We start from the raw sequence: 25,895 nt of genomic DNA on the forward strand, positions 1-25,895 counted from the left end.
TTTCTGGACCTTGAAGTCCACTTCTGCTGCCTGGGGAATTCTGGGACTTGATGTCCACCCGGAGTTGTCCAGCTTGAAAACCCCTGCTTTGCTGGGAGCCTTGCAGTCGAAGGTCCCCTGTTGCAGGGAGGAAGCCAAGGCCCTCTCGGTGGTGGCAGCTGTCCAGACGAGGTGATGCATCCCTTGCCTTTCTCTGTCCCCCCTGTTTTTGGAAGTGGGGGCCCCAATCTCACCCACCCATCCCCCTTCCTTGGAAAACAGTCTCATTTCGGGTGCAAAATCTCCAGATCCTCGGCGGGAGTGGAAGGAAGGACCCAGCAGACGACAGGAAAGCAGGAAGGAAAAAATGGAGAAATAGCTACAAAGAAGACGCTGCAGAGATGCAGAGTGGAGGAGATGGAAAACTTTTCCAGATCTCCGAAGAATTCCTAGTATGTCCGTTTTTTCCTTCCTTCCCTCCTTCTTCTGTCCTTTTCTCCTCTTTTTGGCAGTTTTGCAACCGCTTGTAAATTCCCCCTGAGCCAACGTTTTGCAAGTTGCGTAGACGTCTTGCAAAAACCTCCTTTTGTTCGTATGTTGGATTCTTGAACATAACTTTTTTTTTAAAAAAATAGTTCCTTGGAGGAAGCGTGCAAAAATATAGAAAATGGGTTTGCAAATTTCTTTTATTTTTTTCTCAGGGACCCGTTATGTTTCTAGGCCAGCGTTAGTGGTATTTTTGAGGTTTGTATTTAGTTTTCAGTCCTAATTTGGTACTTTCTGCACACTATTTTTAACCCCTTTTGGCTGGAAGCTCTGAGTTTTCTCACAAATCGGTGAACTTTTGTTATTTGTAGGTGTGTAGTGTGTGTGTGTGTGTGTGTGTGTGTGTGTGTGTGTAAGAGTATGGAACTTAGTTAGTTTTCAGTGGCTGAGTTTGTCAGATAGCCAATTCAGGATGCAATTATAAAGTCATAAGAAGTTTTGATTTGTGTATGATAAAGTATTTGTGTTATAAATCTTATGAGCCTTAAAATATGCCAATTAAGGTTTGAAAAAGTTCAGAGTTTCTACTGACCTGGGGCATTTTAGCCAATGCAGTATAATTATTGTAGTTGTGTATGACAATTATCAATTATTTTTATTATAAATTTTGTAAACAATATAAACCAAAAATAATGTGATGAAGATAATAATGAAGATAGAAGTTACTTTTTCTCTTAGGGGCATTTTAGCAAACACCATGTAATTATTATACTTGCAAGTGATAAATATCAGTTATTTTTAATACAAATATTTATAAGCAAAAAACATAAATAAGTTTTAAATAAGTTGTATGCCAATTAAAAGATCAAAATTACTTCCAATCTGAAGCATTTTAGCAAGTGTTTGCATATGATAATCTTCAATTATTTTTATTATAAATATTATAAGCAAAAATATAAATTATAAATAATGTGTGTACCAATGAAGGGTAAAAGATTGAGGTTTCTTCCTATCTGGAGCATTTTTTTCTAATGTAATGTAATTACTGTACTATTCTATGATAATTATAAATTATTTTTATAATAAATATAAGCAAAAAATTATAAATGATAAATCTAAATATTTGTAAATCTTGCACCTGTGGGCCAATTAAAGGTGAAAGATAGATGCTTCTTCCTATTTAAGCAAATGCAATATAATAATTTTAATTATTTTTTTATTATAAATATATGTTAAAATACAAATGATAAATTGTGATGTAATTATGCATTAGTGCAGCAGTGCAAGAACTGTAATTATAATGTAATGTAAGGATGCATCTGCTGATTAAGAATAAAAGATGGGTGTTTATATTCATCTTTGGGGCATTTAAACAAAAAAAAAACTGGTGGTGTTTTGTTTTTTTCAATAGATCTTGTTTTTAAATTCATGCTAACTTTTAAGTGTGTTAAGTGTGCAAATAAAGGAATGAGAGATAAACAAACTTTTGTAGAGAGTAAAGGTGGTTCAGCGGGCCCTTGGTGTTCTCTGAGCTTGGTGGTTTTCTTGCAGACGTTTCATGGCCCCACTAGGTAACATCATCAGTGCTAGAAGGGAGGAGGAGAAGGAAGAAGACGAGGAGGAAGGGAGGAGGGGGATTATTTGGGGATGTCCTTGCTGATGCTCTGTTGTTTCCTCGCAGACATTTCATGACCCAATTAAGGAACTCTATCAGTGCTAGAAGGGAATGGAGAGGAGGAGGAGGAAGGACTGGAAGGGCCTGGTTCTCTCTGACCTTGGCGATTTTCTTGCAGACATTTCATGACCCAACTAGGCAACATCATCAATGCTAGAAGGGAAGGGGGTTTTTCAGGGAGGAGGACAGGAGGAGGATAATTATTGTGGGGTCGTTGGTGCTGTCTGAAGGTTGGTTGTTTTCTTGCAGACATTTCATGACCAAACTAGGTAGCAACATCAGTGCTACCAGGCAGTGAGCTTTTTCCTATTATTGCTTGTTTGAGGTGATTAATTGATTGAAAATCGATTCTTTGTGTACAGCATTTAGCACATTTTGGAGATGGAGTAGTTATCTGGAGAGTTGCAAATTGTTACGTACAGGTGGTCCTTAACTCATAACCATCCATTTAGTGGCCATTCAAAGTTGCAAAGGCCCTGAGAAAACAGCGTACAACCAGTCCTTATACTTACAACCATCGCAGGACCCCACAATTACATGATCTAAATTCAGGCTCTTGACAACTGGCATGTATTTACAAAGTTTGCAGTGTCCCTGGATTCCACGATCACCATTTGTGACCTTCCATACTGGCTGAATTGGGAAGCTGGATTCACTTTACAACATTGTTGTTCACTTAAGAACTCTGACTGGTATTTGAGTAGTCCTTGACTTATAACCATTTGTTTTGTGACTGTTTGGCATGAAAAAAGTGACATGATCATTTTTCACACTTTGGACCATTACGGTATTTGATCATGTGATCAAAATTTGGGCTTGGCACCTGACTCAAAGTTATGACGGTCACAGTGTCCCAGAGTCCTTTTGCAACCTTCTGACAAGGAAAGTCCATGGGGAAAGCCGGATTCACTTAACAACCGTGTGACTAACTTAACTCTTGCAGTGATTCACTTAACAACGGTGCCAAGAAAGGTCACAAAACGTGGTCAAGTTCACTTAACAAGGGTCTTACTTAGCGACAGAAATGTTGGACTCAATTGTGGTCGTAAGTTGAAAATTAGCTGTATGTGGTTTCAGAGGTATATATTTTTTTTAATTGTATTTTTTTCAGTTGTGTGCTACCTAGAATCACCTTATAAATCTTTTTAATAAATAGATAGTAAATAAATTCATTATTGAGGCTCAAGTTTCCTAGGTTTAAGATTAGCTTTCTATAATGTTTCTCAGCTTGGGCAGCTTTAAGAGTTTTGGTCCAACTCCCAGAATTCCTCAGTCTGCATGCTTTAAGATGGTTGGACTTCAACTCCCAGAATTCCCCAGTCTGCATGCTTTAAGATGGTTGGACTTCAACTCCCAGAATTCCTCAGTCTGCATGCTTTAAGATGGTTGGACTTCAACTCCCAGAATTCCTCAATCTGCATGCTTTAAGATGGTTGGACTTCAACCCAGAATTCCTCAGTCTGCATGCTTTAAGATGGTTGGACTTCAATTCCCAGAATTTCTCAGTCTGCATGCTTTAAGATGGTTGGACTTCAACTCCCAGAATTCCTCAGTCTACATGCTTTAAGATGGTTAGACTTCAACTCCCAGAATTCCTCAGTCTACATGCTTTAAGATGGTTAGACTTCAACTCCCAGAATTCCTCAGTCTGCATGCTTTAAGATGGTTGGACTTCAACTCCCAGAATCCTCCATCCAAAACTGAATTTGTGTTCCTAGTGGAATTTTGCCATGAAATTTTGATGTGACTAAATTCCTGGAGTTTTTCTTAAAATAGGTAATCCTCGATTTAACAACCATTAAGTGATGATGGAATTTTAAAAAAGTTAAACAACCATTAAGTGATGATGGAATTTTTAAAAAGTTACTTGTGACCTGTCCTCATATTTAAAACTTCTGTGGTCCTATGATCGCATTTACGAACAGTTGAAGCTTCCAGATGGTCAGAATTATCTTTTCCAGCAAAGAAAATGCCCATTAAATAAGCTGGATTCGGACTTAGGACCGTGTGATTTGCTTAATGACTACTGTGACTCACTTAACGACCGTCATAAAAGCGGTTATAAAATGAATCCGGTTACGTGGTACCTCGAATTACAACTCCAATAACTTACGACCAAAAATTCCAGGCTCAATTGTGATCAGAAATCAAGGACAAGAATTTGGGCAAAATTGTGACGCTGGCAATAAACACCTGCTATAAACATGGACTTACAACATTTCGTTTAATGACTGTTCGAAATTACAACACTGAAAAAAGTGACTTATGACTGTTTTTTCACACTTACGACCATTGCAGCATCCCAGTGGTCTACATGATCAAAATTCAGATGCTTGGTAACTGACTCATATTCATGACGGTTTGCAGCATCTGACAAGCAGGGTCAATGGGGAAGCCAGATTCACTTAACAACTGTGCTCCTAACTTAACAATTTCAGTGATTCACTTAACAACAGTGACAAAAAAGGTTGTAAAATGGGGCAAAGCTCACTTAACAGATGTTTCGCTTTAGCAACATAAATTTTGGGCTCAATTGTGGTCGTAAGTCGAAGACTACCTGTATTTCTTTCAGGCACCACAAGGTGGCGGCGCTCTCCTTTTTTGTGAAAAGTTAAAACAGTGGTTTCCAAACTTGGCAACTTTTAAGACTTGTGGACTTCTTCATTCCTATGCTGGCTGGGGAATTCTGGGAGTTGAAGTCCAGAAGTCTTAAAAGTTGACAAGTTTGGAGGCCTCTGTTTTAAAAGAATCTGTTCTCTCAATTCTTTCATCACCTCTTTTGATATTCTTTCTTTCTGTCTTTCTCGGCCATATTTCGAAAATCGAAAAAGTGACTCCCAGCCCAACTTGGATGAGCAGTATTGGGAGGGGAGACCACTGGGAGATCACAGGATGGGATGTTAGACTGGGAAGACAATGGCAATCCCTTTCAGCATTGTTTTAAAAACTTGGAATATTTTCTTAACTGGTGAAAGCTGGCAAAAATCTGGATAGAGATGTTTACATTCTCATTTAGTGTATTTGTTCCAGATGGTTCTTTGTTCCCCAATTCTGTTGGTTTATTTGGCTGAATTGAGTGATTGTAGCACTTGGACGGAGCACTATAAGGTGATCCCAGTCCTCGGCTTACAACAGTTCATTTAGTGACTGTTCAAAGTTGCAATAGCACTGGAAAAAAATGGCACGACCATTTTCACACTTGTAACCATTTTAGCGCCGCCACAGTCAAGTGATCAAAATTCCGATGGTTGTTAAATGATTCATATTTAGGACAGTTGCAGAGTCCCAGAGTCACGTGAATCCCTTTTGCAACCTTCTGACAAGCAAAGTCAAGATTCACTTAACAACCGTGTGACTAATTTAACGACTGCAGCGATATACTTCGCTACCTATAGCAAGAAAAGTCACATAATGGGGAAAAAAAAAAAACCCCTAACAGTTGTCTTGCTTCGCCACGAAAATTTTGTGCTCAGTTGTGGTCATAAGTCAAGGACTGTCTGTATGGGAGACTGGGCGGAAGGGAGGGGCCACAGTCAAGTTCCCCGCCATCCTCTTTCTAAGCTCCCATTTTTCCTAGCGATTTTTCAGTTTTAAAACAGTTTCAGTTTTTCTCTTTTCGTCCCTCTTCTGGCCTTGTTTTTTTCCTGTCTCTTCTGCCCAAAGCTTATGGCAGGCCAGGGAGGAAGGGACCGTGCTATTCTCGCAAAAGTTCAGACTGATGGCCTTGATGGTTAAGACGCAAGGTTAGAAACCAGGAGACGGTGAGTTCTAGCCTTGCCTTAGGCACGAAAGCCAGCTGGGCGACCTTGGGCCGTTTCTCCTTTCTCAACCCAGCCCACCTCACAGGGTTGTATAGGGGAGGAAAAGGCGTGTTCGAAAAGTTCACCGCCTTGAGTTATTTATAAAAACAATGGCAAGCTATAAATAAATAACTTTCCGTGGCTCTCCCATTTTGAATGTTTCTGAGGGTTCTTCTTCCTCCTCATCTTCTCCTCTTTTCTCCCTCCTTCCTTTCCCCCCCTCCTTCCTTCCTTCCTTCCATTCTTCCTTCTTCCCGTCTACCTCCTCCTCTCTACGTCCCATTCCTTTCTACCACTGATGGTGTTCCCTAGTTGGGTCATGAAACATCTGCAAGAAAGCTCAGAGACCACCAAGAACCCCACAGTCGTCCTCCTCCCCTCCCCTCCCCTCCTCTCCACAAACCTCCCTCCCTTCCAGCACTGATGATGTTCCCTAGCTGGGTCCTGAAATGTCTACAAGAAAACCCCCAGCTCAGAAAGCCCCCAGGGCCCCACAATCTTTCCTCCTCCTCCTCCTCCTCCTCCTCCTCCTCCTCCTCCTCCTCCTCCTCTTCCTCCTCCTCCTCCTCCTCCTCCTCCTCCTCCTCCTCACCTTTGTATTACTCCAGGTAATTCAATTATTTTTACCCAATCTGCTTCATTTATTTATTTATTTTTGTCAATTGCTTACAAGATAATAGGTATAAATAAAAACATAGTTATGAATACATGGATACATATAAAAAATATATAAAAGAAACAATAGGACAGGGACGGTAGGCACATTGGTGCGCTTATGCACGCCCCCTACAGACCTCTTAGGAAAGGGGTGAGGTCAATAGTAGAAAGTCAAAGGTTAAAGTTTTTGGGGTTTGGGGAAGAAACTACAGAGTCGGGTAGAGGATTCCAGACATTGACCACTCTGTTGCTGAAGTCATATTTCCCGCAATCAAGTTTCGTGCGATTAACCTTGAGTTTGTATCTATTGTTTGCTCTTGTGTTGTTATGGTTGAAGCTGAAGTATTCATTGACAGGTAGGACATTGAAATGTATGATTTTATATACCATGCTTAAATCAGACCGAAGACGGCGTAATTGAAGGTTTTCTAGGTCTAGAGTTTCAAGTCTGGTGGCATAAGGTATTCTGCAACGAGTAGAGGAGTGGAGAACTCTTCTTGTGAAATATTTCTGGACTTTCTCAACTGTGTTAATATCAGATACGTAATGCGGGTTCCAGACTGATGAGCTGTATTCGAGTATTGATCTAGCAAATGTTTTTTATGCTCTAGTTATTAGTGTGATATTACCAGAGAAAAAGCTACGTAGGATTAGGTTAACAACTCTTAATGCCTTTTTGGCTATGTAATTACAGTGGGCTCTAGCACTTAGATCATTAGAGGTGAGTATTCCAAGATCCTTGACAGAGCTTGGATCATCAACAAAGTCTTGACTATTCAGCCTTCATTCAGCTTACTTCGAATCTGTTGGTGACTCCTGCCAGCTCTGGAGGAAGACGGATTCTTAGACCAGACTCCATGTCTTTGGGTGAAGAAGATCCATCCACTGTAGATGAAATGATGGAGCAACGCAAGCAAATTTTTCCCAGTGGGGACAATTGCCAAAAAAAGAAGAGAGAAGGGATTTTCTGGGGATCTTGACAAGCGCTGTCTTCCCACGCAGAACAATAGCACGGATGTTATTTCCTTTCTGCAGGAAAGCAGAGTTAACCCCTCGACTTTTTCCAGTGACCCAGAATTCTAGCTTCTTTTGTTGGTACGTCACCACAAAAACTTTGAAGCAGACGGACAGGTGTCTGCCTCCCCCCACAGATGGCCTGGGTGCCAACGCAGAGTTTTTTCCTTCTGTTCTATTTTATTCTATTATTCCGTGTTCAGCTTTAAAATGCAGCAGATGCATCCTGGTTCCACATCTGGAGCGGGGAAGCGGCCCCAGAGGTTCAATTTGGGGGACCAGCGAGGCAATCATAAGTCCAATTTGTTCCTTATTTTAATATTCTCGTTATCCTGCTGGGCCTTTCAAAAAAATGATCCAGGATGGGTGGTTAATAGTGAGAAAAACGTAACTGAAATGACAGCAGAAGGAAAAGAGACAGACAGTTTGATCTAGTGGTTAAGGCATCAAGCTAGAAATCAAGAGATGGAGAGTTCTAGTCCAGCCTTAGACAGAAAAACCTGGTGACTTTGAGCCAATCATCAGGAGGCGATGAGTTCTAGTCCCACCTTAGGCATGAAAGACAGCTGGGTGACTTTGGATCAGTCACCAGGTGACGGTGAGTTCTAGTCCTGCCTTAGGAACGAAAGCCAGCTGGGTGACTTTGGGCCAATCACCAGGAGGCGGTGAGTTCTAGTCCTGCCTTAGGCATGAAAGACACCTGGATGACTTTGGGCGATCCCATGATCCAAATCCAGACACTTGGTAACTGATTCATATTTATGACAGTTGCAGTGTCCTTGTGGAGGGGGGGGGGTCGCGTAATCCCCTTTTACAACCTTCCGACAGTCCATAGGGACAACCGTGTGACTAACTTTACAACTGCAGCGATCCACTGAACCACCATGCCTGGTGGCTGGTCCAATGGGGCAAAACTCACTTAATAACTGTCTTGCTTAGTGACATAAATCCGGGGCCATAAGTCGACGTCTACCTGTCTACCTGGGCTAGTTTTGAGGCTCCATAGGAAGAGGAGAAGGGAGGTTTTCAACCCTGAGAAAGGGTCACCCTGAAACGTAAAAACGGCCCGCCAATCTGACTTGGACGTGGTGGCCATTAATGCTTAGCCCCTTCGTGTGGAGCCCAGATGCACGTCTGAAGGAGGGAATTAAAGGGTGGGTGTTTCCCTCTACAGATGGAGTGTGAAATCCCCTTCCTGCACCACCACCACACCAAAAAAAGTCTTCAAAGAAAGAGACGCTTCGTTCTGCTGTCCCGTGGTAATTCCATCACTCATCGCCCGGTCATGGGCCACGAATTCGACAAGTCAATTGACTCGGAGCTCCCTCCTCTCTCCCTCCCCCCTTTCTTTGCATGGGAACATCACATGCAAAGTGAAGACAATGGTGGTGTGTTATATTTGTTACTGGCAATGTGCGAAGAAGCTGGCGTTTTACTATAGACCAGGAGTGTCCAACCTTGGCCACTTTAAGCCTGGAGGACTTCAACTCCCAGAATTCCCCAGCCAGCTTTTGCTGGCTGGGGAATTCTGGGAGTTGAAGTCCTCCAAGGTTAAAGTTGACCCCTGCTACAGACCGCCTAGGGAAGCGCTAACAGGCCTGACGTTTTTAGATAAATTAATACGCTATGTTCCTTCTCTAGGTGTTGTATATCAGTAGTCCTCGACTTACGACCTCAACTGAGCCCCAGATCGCCATTGCTTAAGTGAGACCTTCGTTGAGCGAGTTCTTGTCCCCGTTTTACAACCTTCCTTGCCGCAGTTGTCAATCTGTGCGGTTGTTCAATTGGGAACATGGTCCTTAAGTGAATCTCTGCCACCGTTAAGATAGTCCCATGGTCGTTAAGTGAATCTGGCTCCCCCACTGCTTGTCAGAAGGTTGGAAAAAGAGGGGTCGCTTAACGCCGGGACACTGGGACCGTTAGAAATAGGAGTCAGTTACCAAACCTCTGAATTCTGATCGTGTGGCCATGGGGGACGCTGCATCAGTCGTAAGTGTGAAAAAGCAAGTCATAAAGTCCCCGTTTTCAGTGTTGTTTGAATGGTCATTAAATGGAAGGTTGTAAGTGGAGAATTACCTGAAATTATGGCTCTTCACAGCAGTCTCCTAAGGCAAACTTTGTACGGTGCAAGGGACGTTTTCACTAAACGAATGGTCGTAAGTCCAGGCAAAAAGTAAATTCCGTCTCTTGGGGGGAAGGACGACACAACCATGCGCACAAACCCCAAAGGCACGTTCCGAAAAGGAAAAGAAAAAAAAAGTTTGAATATTGACAGACTTGCAAATGTGAGAAACGGAGTCGGGGAGGACTGGCCTTGACTGATTTGTAGCTAAAGGCACTCAGAGAAACAAAAATGTATTTTTGCACATGTATTTCTTCTCAAATTCATGGAAACATCTTCAAGACTTTTTGCAGGAGGCAGCGGGGTGAAATTGCACCTACGATTTGTGCTTTTTGAGAGTCACAAAAGTAAAACGTGGAGCCCAGAGAAAAGGGAGGGGTTTTTTTTTTTTTAGGTAATCACGGAGTGAGATACTTTTATAATTGTATTTATTTTTCCTGGAGAAGAAAAGGAAAGTTCCTGTCTGTTTTTTCTTTTATTGTTTTTTCCTCCCTCCCTCCTCCATTGCTAGCTTAGTTCTCCCTCCTTCTTCCTTCCTTCCTCCTTCCCTTCCCTTTCCCTTTCCTGTTTTTTTGTCTCCTTCCTCCCACCCTCTCTTCTTTCCTCCCTCCCCTTCTTCCTCTTTCCTTCTTTGTCTTCTCTTTCCTTCTTTCCATCCCTCCCCTTTTCCTTTCCTTTCTTTTCCTTCTCCCATCGTCTCTTCTTTCCTCCCTCCCTCTTCTTCCTCTTTCTTTCTTTCCATCCCTCCCCTTTTCCTTTCCTTTCCTTTCCTTTCCTTTCCTTTCCTTCTCACATCATCTCTTCTTTCCTCCCTCTCTCTTCTTCTTTTCTTCCTCCCTTCCTTTCCTCCCTCCCTCCCTCTCTCTCCCTTTCTCTCTCCATCCTCAAGAGTTGGTGTTTCTTTTTACCTCCTCGGTGAAACCCCTAACCAAAAAACATTATTTAAAAACACCCGAAGGAAGCAAACTCCGGCAAACTACCTCAGCACTCTGGCATCGTGCTGCACCAACAAAACCCATGTGCCAGAGACCCCTCTAGGAAACCCCTCCTCCCGTCCCCCTCCTCCCAGGCCTAAGATTCCTGGCTCTCAACTTGGGGGTGTGTGGGGGGGAAGCCCGCAAGGACCAGGGACAGGCTGAGCTCTTGACGCAGGATCTTTTCCTTTGCTGGGAGCAGCTTGAGCTCCAGAAAAACATATTTTTTTCCCCCTCGCATCATCAGACGATGTTTCTGCCTTTTTGGACAAACGGCCAGTTAATAATCCCCAAGGCTTTTGCAGACCCCCCACCCTTCCTCCCCACCTCACACACACACACCCAAGAAAAATTCTCTTTTTCCTGCCTTTTCTCTGCTGGAAAACTTGGAGAAGTTTGCAAACGTTTGCTTCCCACCTCCAGGGTTACCTTCACTTTACCGTCAGCGAGAAAAACATGGTATTCTTTCTCTTTTTTTTTTGTCTCTCTGGACCACGGAAAATTTCAGCCATCTATGAACTCAGGATGGGGTGACACAAATCCAGCCTTCTGGACCTGCAACTCCTGTACAACTGCGGGTTGCGAGTCCGTTACGGCCCTTGCGCAAAATGCACGTTGTGTGTCTGTTAACTCCAATCCCCTGCTCACAAGTCCTCGACTTACAACCACAGTGGAGCCCAACGTTTCTGCCGCTAAGCGAGACAACTTGTTCCGTGAGCTGGGCCCCCGTTTCGCCCCCCCTTTCTTCCCGCAGCTGTTAAGCAAACCCTGCAGTTGTGAAGTGAGTCACACACGGTCGTTAAGTGAATCCAGCTTCCCCATCGACGTTGCTTGTCTTGTCCCGAAAGCAGCCTCACATCACACACACACACACACACACACACACACACACACACCGGTTATACTGCAACCGTCATAAATATGAGTTGGTGGCCAAGCGGCTGAATTTTGATCGCTTGGCCTGAGAGATGCTGCAACAGTCATAAGTGCGAAAAATAGCCATAACTTGCTTTTTCCACTGCTGTTGTAACTTCAGACGGCCACTAAATGAACAGTTCGAAGGCAAGGACTACTGCCATGTGCTCGACATGGGTCATAAGACAAGGATTTTCTTTCTATACTAGAGGAAGAAAATAAAATAGAATATAAACGCCCTCATTCGGGGATCCAGCTCTTTTAAGATACGTTTGCTTCCAGAGGCTCATTTAGGAAGTTTAAAAGAGAGATAAAGGTTCCCTTAAGGGCCATTTGACTCATAAGCCTCGTATTATTGGAAACTCCTATGTGTTTTTGAGCGGGTGTGGTTGGCCATTTGTTTCTTTCAAGATATTTTGGGGCTTCTCTGGCTGCCTGTTTATGCGTTGCTACGTGTGTTTGTGCTGCCGCCCCTCGGCTGCTGTCTCCGCTGCGTCTGTGACTTGGGTTCACCTAGTGTGGCTTTTAGGAGCGACAATGCAGGTAAAAATAGGGCTTAAGACCGTTTTTCACACTTACGACCATTACAGCATCTCCAGGGTCACATTGAGACGCTCGGCAACTGACTCGCATTTATCACGCAGTGTCCCAATGTCACTTGATCCCCTTTTGTGACCTTCTGACAAGCAAAGCCAGATTCTCTTAACAACCAGATTACTAACTGAACAAATGCAGGGGTTCACTTAACAGCAGTGGCAAGAAAGGTGGCCAAACTCGCTTAATAACTAAGTGTCTCGCTTAACAATAGAAATTTTGGACTCAATTGTGGTGGTAATTTGAGGACTACCAGCATAAATTTCTTGGATGGATGGATAAATGGGTGGATGGATGGATGGGAGGATGATTGGATGGATGGATGGATAGATGATGGTTAGACAGGTAGATGATAGATGATGGGTGGATGGATGGATGGGAGGATGATTGGATGGATAGATGATGGATGGAAGGAGGGATGGATGGATAGATAGATGATGGATGGATGGGAGGATGATTGGATGGATGGATGGATGGATAGATGAATGATGAATGGATGGATAGATGATGGATGGAAGGAGGGATGTATGGATAGATAGATGATTGGATGGATGGATGGATGGATGGATGGATAGATGATGAAAGGATGGATCAATGATGGATGGATGGATGGATAGATGATAAATGGATGGATAGATGATGGATGAAAGGATGGATGGATGGATAGATGATGAATGGAAGGATCGATAGATGATGGTTAGACAGATAGATGATAGATGATGGGTGGATGGATGGATGGATGGATGGGAGGATGATTGGATGGATGGATAGATAGATGATGAATGGATGGATAGATGATGGATGGATGGATGGATAGATGATGGATGGATGGATGGATGGATGGGAGGATGATTGGATGGATGGATAGATAGATGATGAATGGATAGATAGATGATGGATGGATGGATAGACAGACAGATGATGGATGGATAGATTTGAGGAGGATGCCATTTACTGGCCCTCACTGTTTTTCCAAAAAAAAATCAGAATTCTTGAAACCAGAAGGGCCTGATTGAAACACAGTGAGACTATCCTTCAATTAAAAGAAAAGTATGGAAAAGGGCAAAGAATTTCAAACCTTTCCTCCCTCCCCCAGCAAAAAAAAAATAAAAAAAAATCCTGGCCCCTTTCCAGATCCTTCTTCAACCTTCTCCCCATAATTCCTTCCCACCGGATCCAACCCTGCCCTCCATGGGTCCCATAAAGACACATTCTTGGCCATGTTCCTGCATCCAGGATTCCGCATCCCTGCCAGCCTCCCCCCTTGGCCGGAGGGACCCTTAAACCCCCACCCACCCCGCTCTTTCCCTGGCCAAAAAAACTTAGATTTCCAGCAGTGGAAAATGCAAAGCCCTTTTCGGGCAGGGCGAAAGAGCCTTTTAGGACTGGTGGATTTCCTGCCGCCGTTTTCCAGTTCATTAAGACTCTGGAGGGCAATTGGGGTTCGTAGACCCCACATTGCTTCGCTTTGACTCATAAACTGGGTGTTGCGATACGCCTGGTTTCCACCTATTGAAATGACGGCCGTTTGCTGGCCGGCACAGGAACTGACCCCTTCCATTGTTCGCAAGAGGGATGATGACACAAAGAAGGATAATTACCTATTCTTTCTTTCGTTCTTGATGGCTTTCCCAAAATTCGAAGCAATTTTATTGTATTTTGTTTTATTTTACTTTTTTTTTTTTGCTGAGGCAGAAATTTCATTCGGAATAAGGGAAGGGGCGGCAGGAAAATTCTCTCCCCCCCCCCTCCACGCTTTAACAAATAAAATACGATGATAGAATAGAATGAATGAGCTGGAAGGGACCTTAGAGGTCTACTAGTCCAGCCTCCTGCTCAAACAGGAGAATCTACACCCACTCAGATATGTGCCTGTCCAGCTCCAGAGGTGGTCATTTAGTAACCGAGGTTTGTATGTGTGGTTGTTGGCAGGTAGTCCTCAACTTATGACCGCAGTAGAGCGTGAAATTTGCATTGCTGAGCGAGACATTTGTTCAGGGAGTTTCCCCCTATTTTACGATCTTTCTTGCCACAGTTGTTCAGTGAGTCACTGCGGTTGTTAAGTGAGTCACGCAGTTGTTAAGCGAATCTGGTTGACTTTGCTGGTCAGAAGTTTGCTAAAGGGGAGTCACGTGACCCCATGGGACAATACAACCATCATAAATACGAGTCAACTTGCCAAGCATCTGAATTTTGATCGTGTGACCTTAAAGGATGTTGCAGGGGTCGTTAAGTGTGGAAAAGTGGCCACAAGTTACTTATTCAGTGCTGTTGTAACTTTTAACGGTCACTAAATGAACTGTTGTAAGTCAAGGATTAACTGTACTCAGGGATGGGATTCTACCGGTTCAGACTGGTTGTACAGAACCGGTTGTTATGATTCTGCGCAGTTCAGAGAACCGGCAAATTGTGCCCCTGGCTGACCCCGCCCCTCTCTGTCCGCCCCTCCCCTCCCCGCCCAGTCAGTCCTTATCGCAAATGCGCGACATCGCTGACTGCGTTCTTCCCCCCCAGTCACGCCTTAAGGTATTTTTTCCCCTCTCCCGACAATCATCTGTTCCGATGATCAGCTCTGCCGGGATTCCTCTGTCTTACTGCTCCGCCCAGGAGGCAAAAAAATGGGGGGTTGTTGCTGCAAAAAACAAAAAGAAACCATGCCTACCCAGTCACATGGCCACGCCCACCTAACCACGCCCACCGTAGTGCTTCCCTAAGGAGATGCATTTTCATATTGTCCTCTGGGAAACAGTACGAGTGAGTAGTCCTCAACAAAAGTTTGTTTAGTGACCATTCAAATTTGCAATGGCATTGAAAAAAAAGGACTTAGGATCGTTGTTCACACTTACGAACGTGGTCATGTGGTAAAAATTCAGATGCTTGACAACTGACTCATACTTATGACGGTCGCAGTGTCCCAGGGTCACATGATCCCCTTTTGCGACTTTCTGACCAGCAAAGTTGATGGGGCAAGCCAGATTGCTTAACAACCTTGGCATTAACTTAAAAACTTCAGTGATTCACTTAACAACAGTGGCAAGGAAAGTCGTTAAATGGGGCAAAATTAACATAACAAATGTCTCATTCAGCAACGGATATTTTGGGCTCACTTGTGATCGCAAGTTGAGGGCTACCTGCAACTGTCTAATTATTCTGTAAGAGTTGGGGTTCTTTTGCCCCTAAACCTTATAGATGGTCCCCTCTTACAAAAATTTAGTATGGGTAGTCCTCGACCTACGACCACAATGGGGTCCAGAACCTCTGTTGTTAAACAAGACAGTTGTTAAGTGGTTTACAACCAGTCAGCCTACTCGCAACCATTAGCAGCGTCCCTAGGGTCACGTGATGCAGTCGACATGTACCGCCGACAGTTGCCCTGTGCCTGGGTCATGTGATCCCGCTTGCAACTTCCCCGCCGGCTTCCAACAAGCAGAGTCAATGAGGAGAGGCTGGATTTGCTTAACAGCCACACGGTTCACTTAACAACAACTGCAGTGATTTGCTTAATGACCAAGCAAAGGTCATCAAATTGGGCACAACTCATTTAACAACTGCCTTGCTTAGCCACGGAAATCCAAACAGTGGCCTTAAGTTGAGGAGTACCTCTACCTGCTTATTAATTCAAGACTGAGCTGGTAATCTCTCTGGGATATCTTTATTGTGTTTTGTTTTGTTTTATTATTTACTTTTTTATTTTATGTATTATTATTTTATTTTCTTACCTTATTTTATTATTATATTTTTTTATATTTTTTATTTTGTTTTGTTTTTATGTTATTTTTTAATGTTTTACCTTTTTATTTTAATTATTTTAATTTCATTTTGTTTTATTATTTTATTCATTTAGCTTAGTATGTATTAATATTTTATTTTATTTCATTATTTTATTCATTTAGCTTAGTATGTGTTAATATTTTATTTTATTTCACTTCATTATTTTATTTCACTTTGTTTTGCTATTTCATTTTATTCATTTTTTAAAAATTCTACTTTATTTTATGCTTTCACCCACACACCCCTCCCTCCTGCTGGCTCCACCCTTCTTCTCCTCCCTTGGGCAAGGTGGGAGCCGGAGATTGCTCCGTCCACGCACCATCAGGCGCTTTGCAGCCAACAAGGACCTGTTTGTTTGGCACCCTCTCGAGGGGCACCGCTCAGATGCAGAGGCTGATCCAGGCCTCTGCTAGCATTTTTTAATTGGGACTCCAAGACCAGATATTGTTGGCTTTGAAAGAAGGCAGCATTTTCACAGAAGAGAAATATCATGGTAGACATTATAATCTGCTAGGAAACCATCAAATTCAGAGAGATTTTTTTTGAGCAGAAATGGATGCTGGGAACCAGGTCCGGTCTTGGGTTCGAGACAGCCCACTTTATTGCAAGTGAGGCTTATTCGATCTACATTAAAATCCACATTTCTTTGCGAGGGTTTAGTTTTTAAAAGGCTGCTATGAGTAGTCCTCAACTTACAACCATACACTCAGTGACCTTTTGAAATTACAGCAGCACTGGGGAAAAAAAAAAGCAATGATTCACTTAACAACTGTGATTGTAAAACGCAACACTCAAACTTAACAACTGTCCTGCTCAGACACAAAAATTTTGGGTTTATAAGTTGAGGACTATCTCTATTGTGTGACTTTTAGTTTATCTTGAGTATTGGAGGGGGTGCCGATAGATGTTTAACAAGTGTTTGCCATTAAACACGTGAATAGACACATGTGAACAGACACACAAACGCACAAATATACAAACACACACTTCATGTCTGAACTCCACATCTACATGAGGTCTACGAAAGTGTTTCTCAAACTTGGCCACTGGAAGGTGAGTGGACTTCAACTCCCAGAATCCCCTGGCGAACATACTTTCAGAGGGGAGGACTTCCAACTCCCAGAATTCCCTAGCCAGCCATGCTTTAAGCGGGAAGGACTCCCAGAATCCCCCAGCAAACATGCTTTAAGAGGGGTGGACTTCCACTCCCAGAATCCCCCAGGTAGAGTGCTCTAAGAGGGGTGGACTTCCACTCCCAGAATCCCCCAGCAAACATGCTTTAAGAGGGGAGGACTTCCACTCCCAGAATCCCCCAGATAGAGTGCTTTAAGAGGGGTGGACTTCCACTCCCAGAATCCCCCAGCAAACATGCTTTAAGAGGGGAGGACTTCCACTCCCAGAATCCCCCAGGTAGAGTGCTCTAAGAGGGGTGGACTTCCACTCCCAGAATCCCCCAGCAAACATGCTTTAAGAGGGGAGGACTTCCACTCCCAGAATCCCCAGATAGAGTGCTTTAAGAGGGTGGACTTCCACTCCCAGAATCCCCAGCAAACATGCTTTAAGAGGGGTGGACTTCCACTCCCAGAATCCCCAGCAAACATGCTTTAAGAGGGGAGGACTTCCACTCCCAGAATCCCCCAGGTAGAGTGCTTTAAGAGGGGTGGACTTCCACTCCCAGAATCCCCCAGCAAACATGCTTTAAGAGGGGAGGACTTCCACTCCCAGAATCCCCCAGCAAACATGCTTTAAGAGGGGTGGACTTCCACTCCCAGAATCCCCTGGCCAGAATTCTGGGAGTCGAAGTCCACCTGTTCTTCCAGGGGCCAAGGCTGAGAAGAAGCACAGATGCTTAAGGACATCTCTTTACATTCCTTGCTTTGAGATGCTTTTCCAGATCCCACCTGGGAGCAGTGATGCGCAAACTCAACTTGCTCCAGCATTTGTGCGCCCGTGCATGTGAGTGTGTGGCTGGCTGGCTCTTCCGGTGTTCTCTGTGTGTGTGTGTGTGTGTGTGTGGTGTATGTGTGCGCAGAGACATCTATGTAAATACCTCCAGGAAATATCCCCGCTGTCTTTCTTCTCGAGCCTGCTGGTGCATCAGCTTCAGGACGCATGTTGTGAATCACACATCGTCTCTCTCTCTCTCTCTCTCTTTCTCTCTGTCTTTCTTTGGCTTCGCCTTGAGGTGCTCCATCCCCAGATCTTCCAGGAAAAGGTAGGTTTACCTGCCAGGTGTCTCCTTCCCCTTCTCTGCTCAGGAGGGAGATCTCAGCAAAGCCATCGCCTCAAATTCAGATATTTCGATATTGCGAATATCTGGTTGCAAACTCTATCTGAATCTCTCTTAACAATTTTGCAATTTAACGTCCCCTCCATGCCATCCTCCAAATTTTTGCAACCTTTGCAATTTGCAATCTTCGCAATTTGTGACCCTTGCAATCTGCAACCCTTGCAATTTTCTAAAAATTGGACAGGTCCATAAAGATTTTATTTTAGTTATTTTGTTTTAAGGAATAATTTGAGGAATTTGAGGCGTCTTGCATTGTATTCAATTGCATTGGTTGTGTTATGTTGTTTTATTTTATTTTGTTTTATTATTTTATTATTCTGTTCCCATTCCATTCCTTGTTCTGTGCTGTTTTATTTGATCCTTATTCCCTATTCTATTCTATTCTATTCTATTCTATTCTATTCTATTCTATTCTATTCTATTCTATTCTATATTCCATTCTCTTCCTATTCCTTATTCTATTTTCTATATTGTATTCTATATTCTATTATTTCTATTCTATTCTATTCTATTGATTCATTTTACACATTTTTGAACTGTTTTTTTTTCTCCCGGTGTAAGAGGTGCAAATATCCATCTGTACTTTCCATGGCTACATACCTTTTGATCACATTGAATGTTAATCAGATTTGCAAATTATGCAAATTGTAAAACAGGGTGCATGTACAGTTTAAACCTCAGGGTGTCCATGTCCTCCTTGTCTTCCCTCCCAGGACAGAGCCCAATTGGACAACTGTCCAGTTTTGGCTCCAACAAGGATATTGTCCAATTGGAGCAATTTCAAAGATGCCTAACAGTTTAAGGGTCTAAAACCCAAACCATGCAAGCAAAAGTTCAGGTTTGGGTATGTTGAAGTCTCTAAAGGAGAAGTTTGAGTTGGAGATGCGATGAGTGTAGAGTTTTGTTTTAATTCTTGACTAGCCGGATCAAAATACAAAAGCGCTAACCACAAAATGCAATGCATCAATCAATTATGGCCTAAAAATTAATATATGATAGGTAATGTTGAATATATGAAGGTTTGTCACAGTGAGAAGGGAGTGCACCTATTCTGGATTTTTTGCCTCAAAAGGTAGAATCAGACTCAAGGTGTTGAAATGGTGAAGAATGAGGTCCAGAAGAACTTCTTGAGACCACAAATGGTCACAGGACTGGGGGAATTCTCCATCACCAGGGGGGGTCTTCAAACGAAGGATGGAAATCATATGGTGTCATGGATATGGCACAGAGTTGGAAGGGGCTTAGAGGACTCCTAGGCCAGTTAAAGCAGGAGAACCTCTACCATTTGTGGTCCTTTCCAACTCTAAAATTTGTGATTCTTCAGGTCCTTTTTTGATCTATGAGAATATGTGGCAGGGAGATTGTCGTACATCAGCAGGAAGATTTTTTTTAAACAATGGAAGTAAACGCTAAATAAATTGGACGCAGTTTATGGAGGGGAAGAAAGCATGAACTCCCTGAACGTATGATACTTTTGAAAACGGGCAAGATCCCCTCAAGTTTTTGTTCTTTCGTATCAGTTTATTCGTTTCAGATTTATTAACCCTCAAAAAATTAATTAAAATTAATTGTAGCAATTTGGAGGTGACTCTCGGTGGGCATAATGACGGACGTTGTCCAGGAGAATCTGTCTTCAAGCTTGTTCTTGAGGTCTTTGTGTGGTTGCCACCATAACTGAGTTTATTTACCTTGTTGTCTTCTTCTCTTTCCTTCCACCTTTCCCATTATCATGGACTTCTCAAGGGATCCTGAGTTTTTTCTCTGATTGATGAATTATGGTCCATCCTGTTGGTGTTGAGTCTTGGTGACCACCTAGAATCTTCTCCAGGCTGATTTATCCCCAACTTGGTCCTTCAGATCTTCCAATAAGACATTCATGGTCAACATAGTTGAGTTGTTTCTTCTTCTTCTTCTTCTTCTTCTTCTTCTTCTTCTTCTTCTTCTTCTTCTTCTTCTTCTTCTTCTTCTTCTTCTTCTTCTTCTTCTTCTTCTTCTTCTTCTTCTTCTTCTTCCTCCTTCTCCTTCTTCTTCTTCTTTTTTTTTTCTTCTTCTTCCCCTTCTCCTCCTCCTCCTCTTTTTCCTTCTTCCCCTTCTTCTTCCTGTTCCTGTTCCTCTTCTTCTTCTCCCCTCCTCCTCCTCTTCTTCTTCCCTCTTCCCATTCTTCTTCTCCTCCTCCTCCTCCTCCTTCTCCTCTTCTTCTTCCTTCTTCCCCTTCTTCTTTTCCTCCTCCTCCTCTTCTTCCTTCTTCCCCTTCTTCTTCTTTCTGTTCCTCTTCTTCTTCTCCCCCTCCTCCTTCTCTTCTTCTTCCCTCTTCCCATTCTTCTCCTCCTCCTCCTCCTCCTCCTTCTCCTCTTCTTCTTCCTTCTTCCCCTTCTTCTTTCCTCCTCCTCCTCTTCTTCCTTCTTCCCCTTCTTCTTCTCCTCCTCCTCCTCCACCTTCTCCTTCTCCTTCTTCTCCACCTCCATCTTCATCTTCACCTTTTCATTTTCCCCAATATTCTGCACTTCCTGAGGGATCTGCTGTTTTTCATTGATCGATGAATTCTAGGAATTGAAGCCCACCCAACTTAAAATTTGGCAAGGTTGAGAGTGCGTGCTTGCGTGTGTGTGCAACCATACCGCCTGGCATTGTGGCGGCCATCCCCCTAACTGTGTGGGGTCCAAATCTAAACAGAGCCTGAGCTTTTATGGGGTGGTGGTTGTATGAGCATTTTGGGGGGTGCAGTGGATACCCCAACTCTTCTTGTTAAATTTTCCCCCACCCTCCCTTAAAAATGAAGGCAGAAAGATATTAGGGTTGCTTGGACCATGCAAGCAATGGGGGTGGGGAAATGTATAGGTAGTCCTTGACATACGGCCACTCATTCAGTGACTGAAGTTACAACAGCACTGAAAAAAATGACTTATGACCGTTTTTCACACTTATGACCCTCGCAGCGTCCCCAGGGTCACTTGATCAAAATTCAGATACTTGGTAGCTCATGTTTATGACGGTTACAGCGTCCCGGGGTCAGTGCGATACTGACAAGCGAAGTTAATGGGGAAGCCAGATTCACTTAACAACCCTGTCACTAACTGCAGCGATTCACTCGACAACAGTGGCAAGAGGGGCAGCGCTCACTTAACCTCTGTCTCACTTAGCAACGGAGATTTTGGGCTCAACAAGGGTCGTGAGTCAAGGACAATCTGGAGAGTCCTTTTCTTTCCAGAGGGAAGCAAACAGAGATATGTGTGCATCAGATGCTGGCTTGTTCCTCTCTTGCACGCCTGAGAGGAGGGCGATGCTGGAGGGAGAAGGCAGCCGATTCTCTCGGACAGATGTGTGGGAAATGGTTGGGCGGTGTGCGCGCCAAATATCTGTGTGGCGGGGAGAACAATGGCCATGGGGAAGATGGTGTCTGGGAAAGGTCAACCCCGAGTATCCCCATAGAAATAGGTGTGTTTGCACATGTATATGTCAAGGCAGGGGCCGAATATTATAGAATAGGCTACCAGAGTTGGAAGGGGGCTTGGAGGTCATCTAGTCCAACCCCTTGGTCCGGCAGGAGACCCTTCAATGATTTCAGACAAATGGTTGTCCAATCCCCCTCTTAAAAACTTCCAGTGTTAAAGCATTCACAAACTTCTGGAGGCAAAGTCGTTCCACGGATTAGTAGTTCTAGTAGTCCTTGAGTTATGACCACAAGCCATTTTGTCCGGAACGACATAGGCGTCACACCACAACTGAACCCAAAATTTGCGTTGCTAAGCGAGACAGTTTTCACAAGTGAGTTTCCCCCCCTATTTTACCACCTTTCTCGCCACCGTTGTTAAGTGAATCACAGCAGTTGTTAAGTGAGTCCGGCTTTCCCCATTGACTTCGCCTTCAGAAGGTCTGCAAAAAGGGATCACATGATCCCCGGGAGACGCTGCAACCGTCATAAATACACGCCAGGGGGCCAAGCGTCTGAATTTGGATCACGTGACTGTGGGGAAATGCTACAACGGTCGTAAGTATGAGAAAACGGTCGTAAGTCACTTTTTAGAGCGTTCTAAAGGGTCACTAAGTGAACTGTCGTAAATCGAGGACTTGCCACTTTCTAAGCATCCAGATTTTATCATGGGACACTGGGGATGCTGCGATGGTCATAAGAGCGAGGACTGGTTGCAAGTCCTTTTTTTCATGGCCATTGTTACTCCGAACGGTTGCTAGGTCGTAAGTTGAGGACCATTGGCCGTGTTTAAAGGGTTGCTGATCAGCTGCCCAAGCCTCCGTTGCAAAACTATAGTCCCACCAACCCTCTTCGGCAGATGCCGGAGAACCCTTCTCCCCCAGGGTCTGGGTTCGAGCATTGCCAGTTTGCTCCTTCCCTCACTTTAAACGCCTCTCCTGTCTACCTTTTCCTCTCTCCCCATTACAGGTAGTCCTCAACTTACAACCATTTGCTTAGCGACTGTTCGAAATTGGAACCACACTGGAAAAAAGGGCTGTTTTTTTACACTTGATGTCTGTCACGGCATTCCCCAGAGGTCAAAATTCGGATGCTTGACAACTGATTTGTATTTATGACAGTTGCAGTGTCCCAGGGTCACATGATCCGTTTGGCGACCTTCTCACGAGCAAAGTCGATGGGGGGGGCAAGCCAGATTCGCTTAACAACCATGTGACTCACTTAACAACAGGCAGTGATTCACTTAACAACTTTGGCGAGGAAGGTCGTGAAATGTTGTGAAATTCACTTTTTAATAAACATCTCGCTGGGCAACGGAAACGTTGGGCTCAGTTATGGTTGTAAGTCAAGGACCATCTGAAATCCGGTCCTAGTCTCTCTCTCTTTCTCTCTCTCTCTCTTTCAAAAGTGGGGAACAGGCAGGGGTGGGATTCAAATTTTTTAACAACCAGTTCTGTGGGTGTGGCTTAGGTGGTGGGCATGGCTTGGTGGTCATGTGACTGGATGGACATGGCTTGGTGGTCATGTGACTGGCTGGGCGTGGCCAACTCAACATCACTTACATCGAGACAAACATCTCCTTGCCTGGCCTCTCGTGACTGTGTGGATGCTGCAACAGTCGCAAGTGTGACAAATGGTCATAAGTCACTTTTTTCAGTGCCACTGTAACTTTGAATGGTCCCTCCACACAAGCAAAGTACCAGCAAAGGAGGGGAAAAAAACTCCAGAGAAGTTTCAGAGACAGGAAGTCTAGTCCTGCCAAGAATGTAATAAGGGTTAATGGAGAGGCAGTTTCTGTAAGCAACACCAGAATGTTTCCTTCCTGCCTTCCTTACAGGACTAGCCTAGTAATTTCTTCTAACAACCGGTTCTCCGAACTGCTTAGAATGTTAACAACCAGTTCTAGCCAATAGGTGCAAACTGGTAGAATCCCACCCCTGGGAACAGGCCATCTGCAAGCAATATCACCCCCCCAGAGCCCCATTTATGGTCCTGGAGTAGAAAGAGAATCATCCTTTTCGATTGTTTTTTGTTTTTTTTTAACTTCGATCGGTTGATTCATTCATGACAATTATTTTGCTTAGCCACAAAAATTTGGGATTCCCTCACGGTCGTAAGTCGAGGATCAGCTTGCAAAAACCAGTTGTGTGTCTGGGATCCCACCCCAGTTCTATGCCTGGAAGAGGAGGGGGGGCGATGACCTCAGCTCTCTTATTAAACGCCCCTCCATTTCCTTCCATTTCTTTAATAATTCGTCCGAAAGGAATCCTCAGGAAGAGCCCCGTGTAATTAAAAATCGGGGTGGGAACTCAGCGAAATGGCCAGATAGGAGAAATTATTTCCTGTTATTTAACTTTCGGGAGTGACACGAAGGGCTCAACAAGTTTCCTCCGAGGCGTTTAATGCGACCCAGACCTTCTGTTTTCCCAGCGCCGTTGCAGGAAAACGAGAAAACGGCTTTGCCCCCCAAAAAATAAAAAATAAAAATGATTTTTTTTCTTCTTCTTCTTCTTTTTTTCTGAGCTGGGGGAGGAAACCCCTCTTTTTTTTTTCTCTCTCTCTCTCTTTCTCTTCCTTTTGTGCGCAGTTCGTTTTTAGTGGTGTTTCTGGACCGAGAACAGAGGAAAAAAGAAACAATCGCAAAGCCATTTTTCCTGGTTTTTATTCTCACCCGCCCATCCCAAGGGGGTGTTTTTGTTGGCAAGGATATTCCCCCCTTGGACAGGGGTGGGGGTAATCCCTTTAATGTCTTTTTGGGGGGGGGACCGTGGTAGGCAGGAGTGCCACCAGGGTCAAGGAGACAGCATCTGTCTTGGTTATTGGTGGATTTCACACCCTAGAAGTAGTCCTCGGCTTACGATCTTTCGTTTAGTGACTGTTTGAAGTTACGACGGCACTGGAAATAGTGACTTACAACCGGTCCTCTCGCTTACGACCACCACCACGGTCACTTGATCAAAATTTGGGAGGTGGGCAAACAGCATGTTACTCACAACAGTCGTCCTCGACTTACAACCACCAATTGAGCCCCAAATTTCTGGGGCTAAGCAAGACAGTTTTAAGTGAGTTCTGCCCCATGTTACAGCCTTTCTTGCCACTGTTGTTAAGTGAATCACTGTGGTTGTTAAGTGAACCCGTCTTCCCCATCTACTTTGCTTGTCAGAAGGTTGCAAAGAGGGGATCGCAAGATCCTAGGAACACCACAACCGTCATAAGTATGAGTCAGTTGCCGAGCTTCTGAATTTTGCTCATGTGATCATGAAAATTGTCATGTCACTGAGATTTTGATCATGAGCATTGTCATGTCACTATTTTCAGTACCGTTGTAACTTTGAACGGTCACTAGATGAATGGCTGTAAGTTGAGGACTTACCTGTATCTTGCTTGAAGGTAGAATCTGTTTTAACACATCTTTCTAAAGCAGTGTTTTTGCAAACTGGGCCCCTTTGAAATGGGTGGACTGAAACTCCCAGAAATCCCCAGCCAGGGGGGTTGGGCTAGATGACCTCCAGCATCCCTGGAATAGAATCTTATGATTCTGTGGATGTTTTGAGTGTATTAGCTGTGCAGGGCTGCTCAGCGAACTGAAAAGCCATATAAATGTAATAAAATAATGCATATTAACTGTAGGCAGTCTTCGACTAACAACCATTTGTTTAGTGACTGTTTTCGCTGTAAAAGGTGGCTTACGACTGGTCCTCGCACTTAGGACCGTTGCAGCTTCTCCATGGTCATGTGATCCAAATTTGGGGGCTTGGCAACTGGTTCGTTTTTATGACAATTATGGTCTCCCAAGGTCACGCGATCCTCTTTTTCCGCTTTCCAGCAAGCAAAGTCAGGGAGGGAATCCAGATTCGCTTAATGGCCACTTGATTCACTTAGCAACTGCAGGGATCTGCTTAACCTCTGTGGCAAGAAAGGCTATAGGAGGAGGCAGGATTCACCTAACAACTTTTTCACTTAGCAACAGAAAAAAGTTGGGCTCATATTGTGGCCCTAAGTTGAAGGCTATTTGCAAACGTTAACTATTATTTTATATTAACTCGGCAAGATCCCATTTTTGGAGACATTCTTTCTTCCAAGGGTACAAATCTATCTTTCTTCGGCCCAGAAAAGTTTTTGCATTTTCTGTCTAATGATAGTTTGTCTGCTGAAAAATCTAAATTTTGCTCTGAAATATGCAGTTAG

At 43.8% G+C, this 25,895-nt stretch overlaps 1 protein-coding gene across 2 annotated transcripts in view; it reads left to right on the forward strand.

Annotated features, from left to right (window-relative positions):
• The first annotated feature begins 89 nt into the window (after nucleotides 1-89).
• Nucleotides 90-25,895, forward strand: part of GJC2 (gap junction protein gamma 2) — a 45,399-nt gene continuing 19,593 nt past the window's right edge. Inside the window, exon 1 of one of the 2 annotated variants that reach the window (XR_015745548.1) lies at nucleotides 90-431. The gene's annotated coding sequence lies outside the window, so the exon portion shown is untranslated. Of the gene's footprint in view, nucleotides 432-18,075; nucleotides 18,203-25,895 lie in introns of those variants that run through there. The other variant, XR_015745547.1, reaches the window with a different exon arrangement.

This window comes from Notechis scutatus, chromosome Z (assembly GCF_049901735.1).
Source record: "Notechis scutatus isolate UNSWTSFEM ecotype Mainland chromosome Z, rNotScu1.2, whole genome shotgun sequence".
Classification (NCBI taxonomy): Eukaryota; Metazoa; Chordata; class Lepidosauria; order Squamata; family Elapidae; genus Notechis; species Notechis scutatus.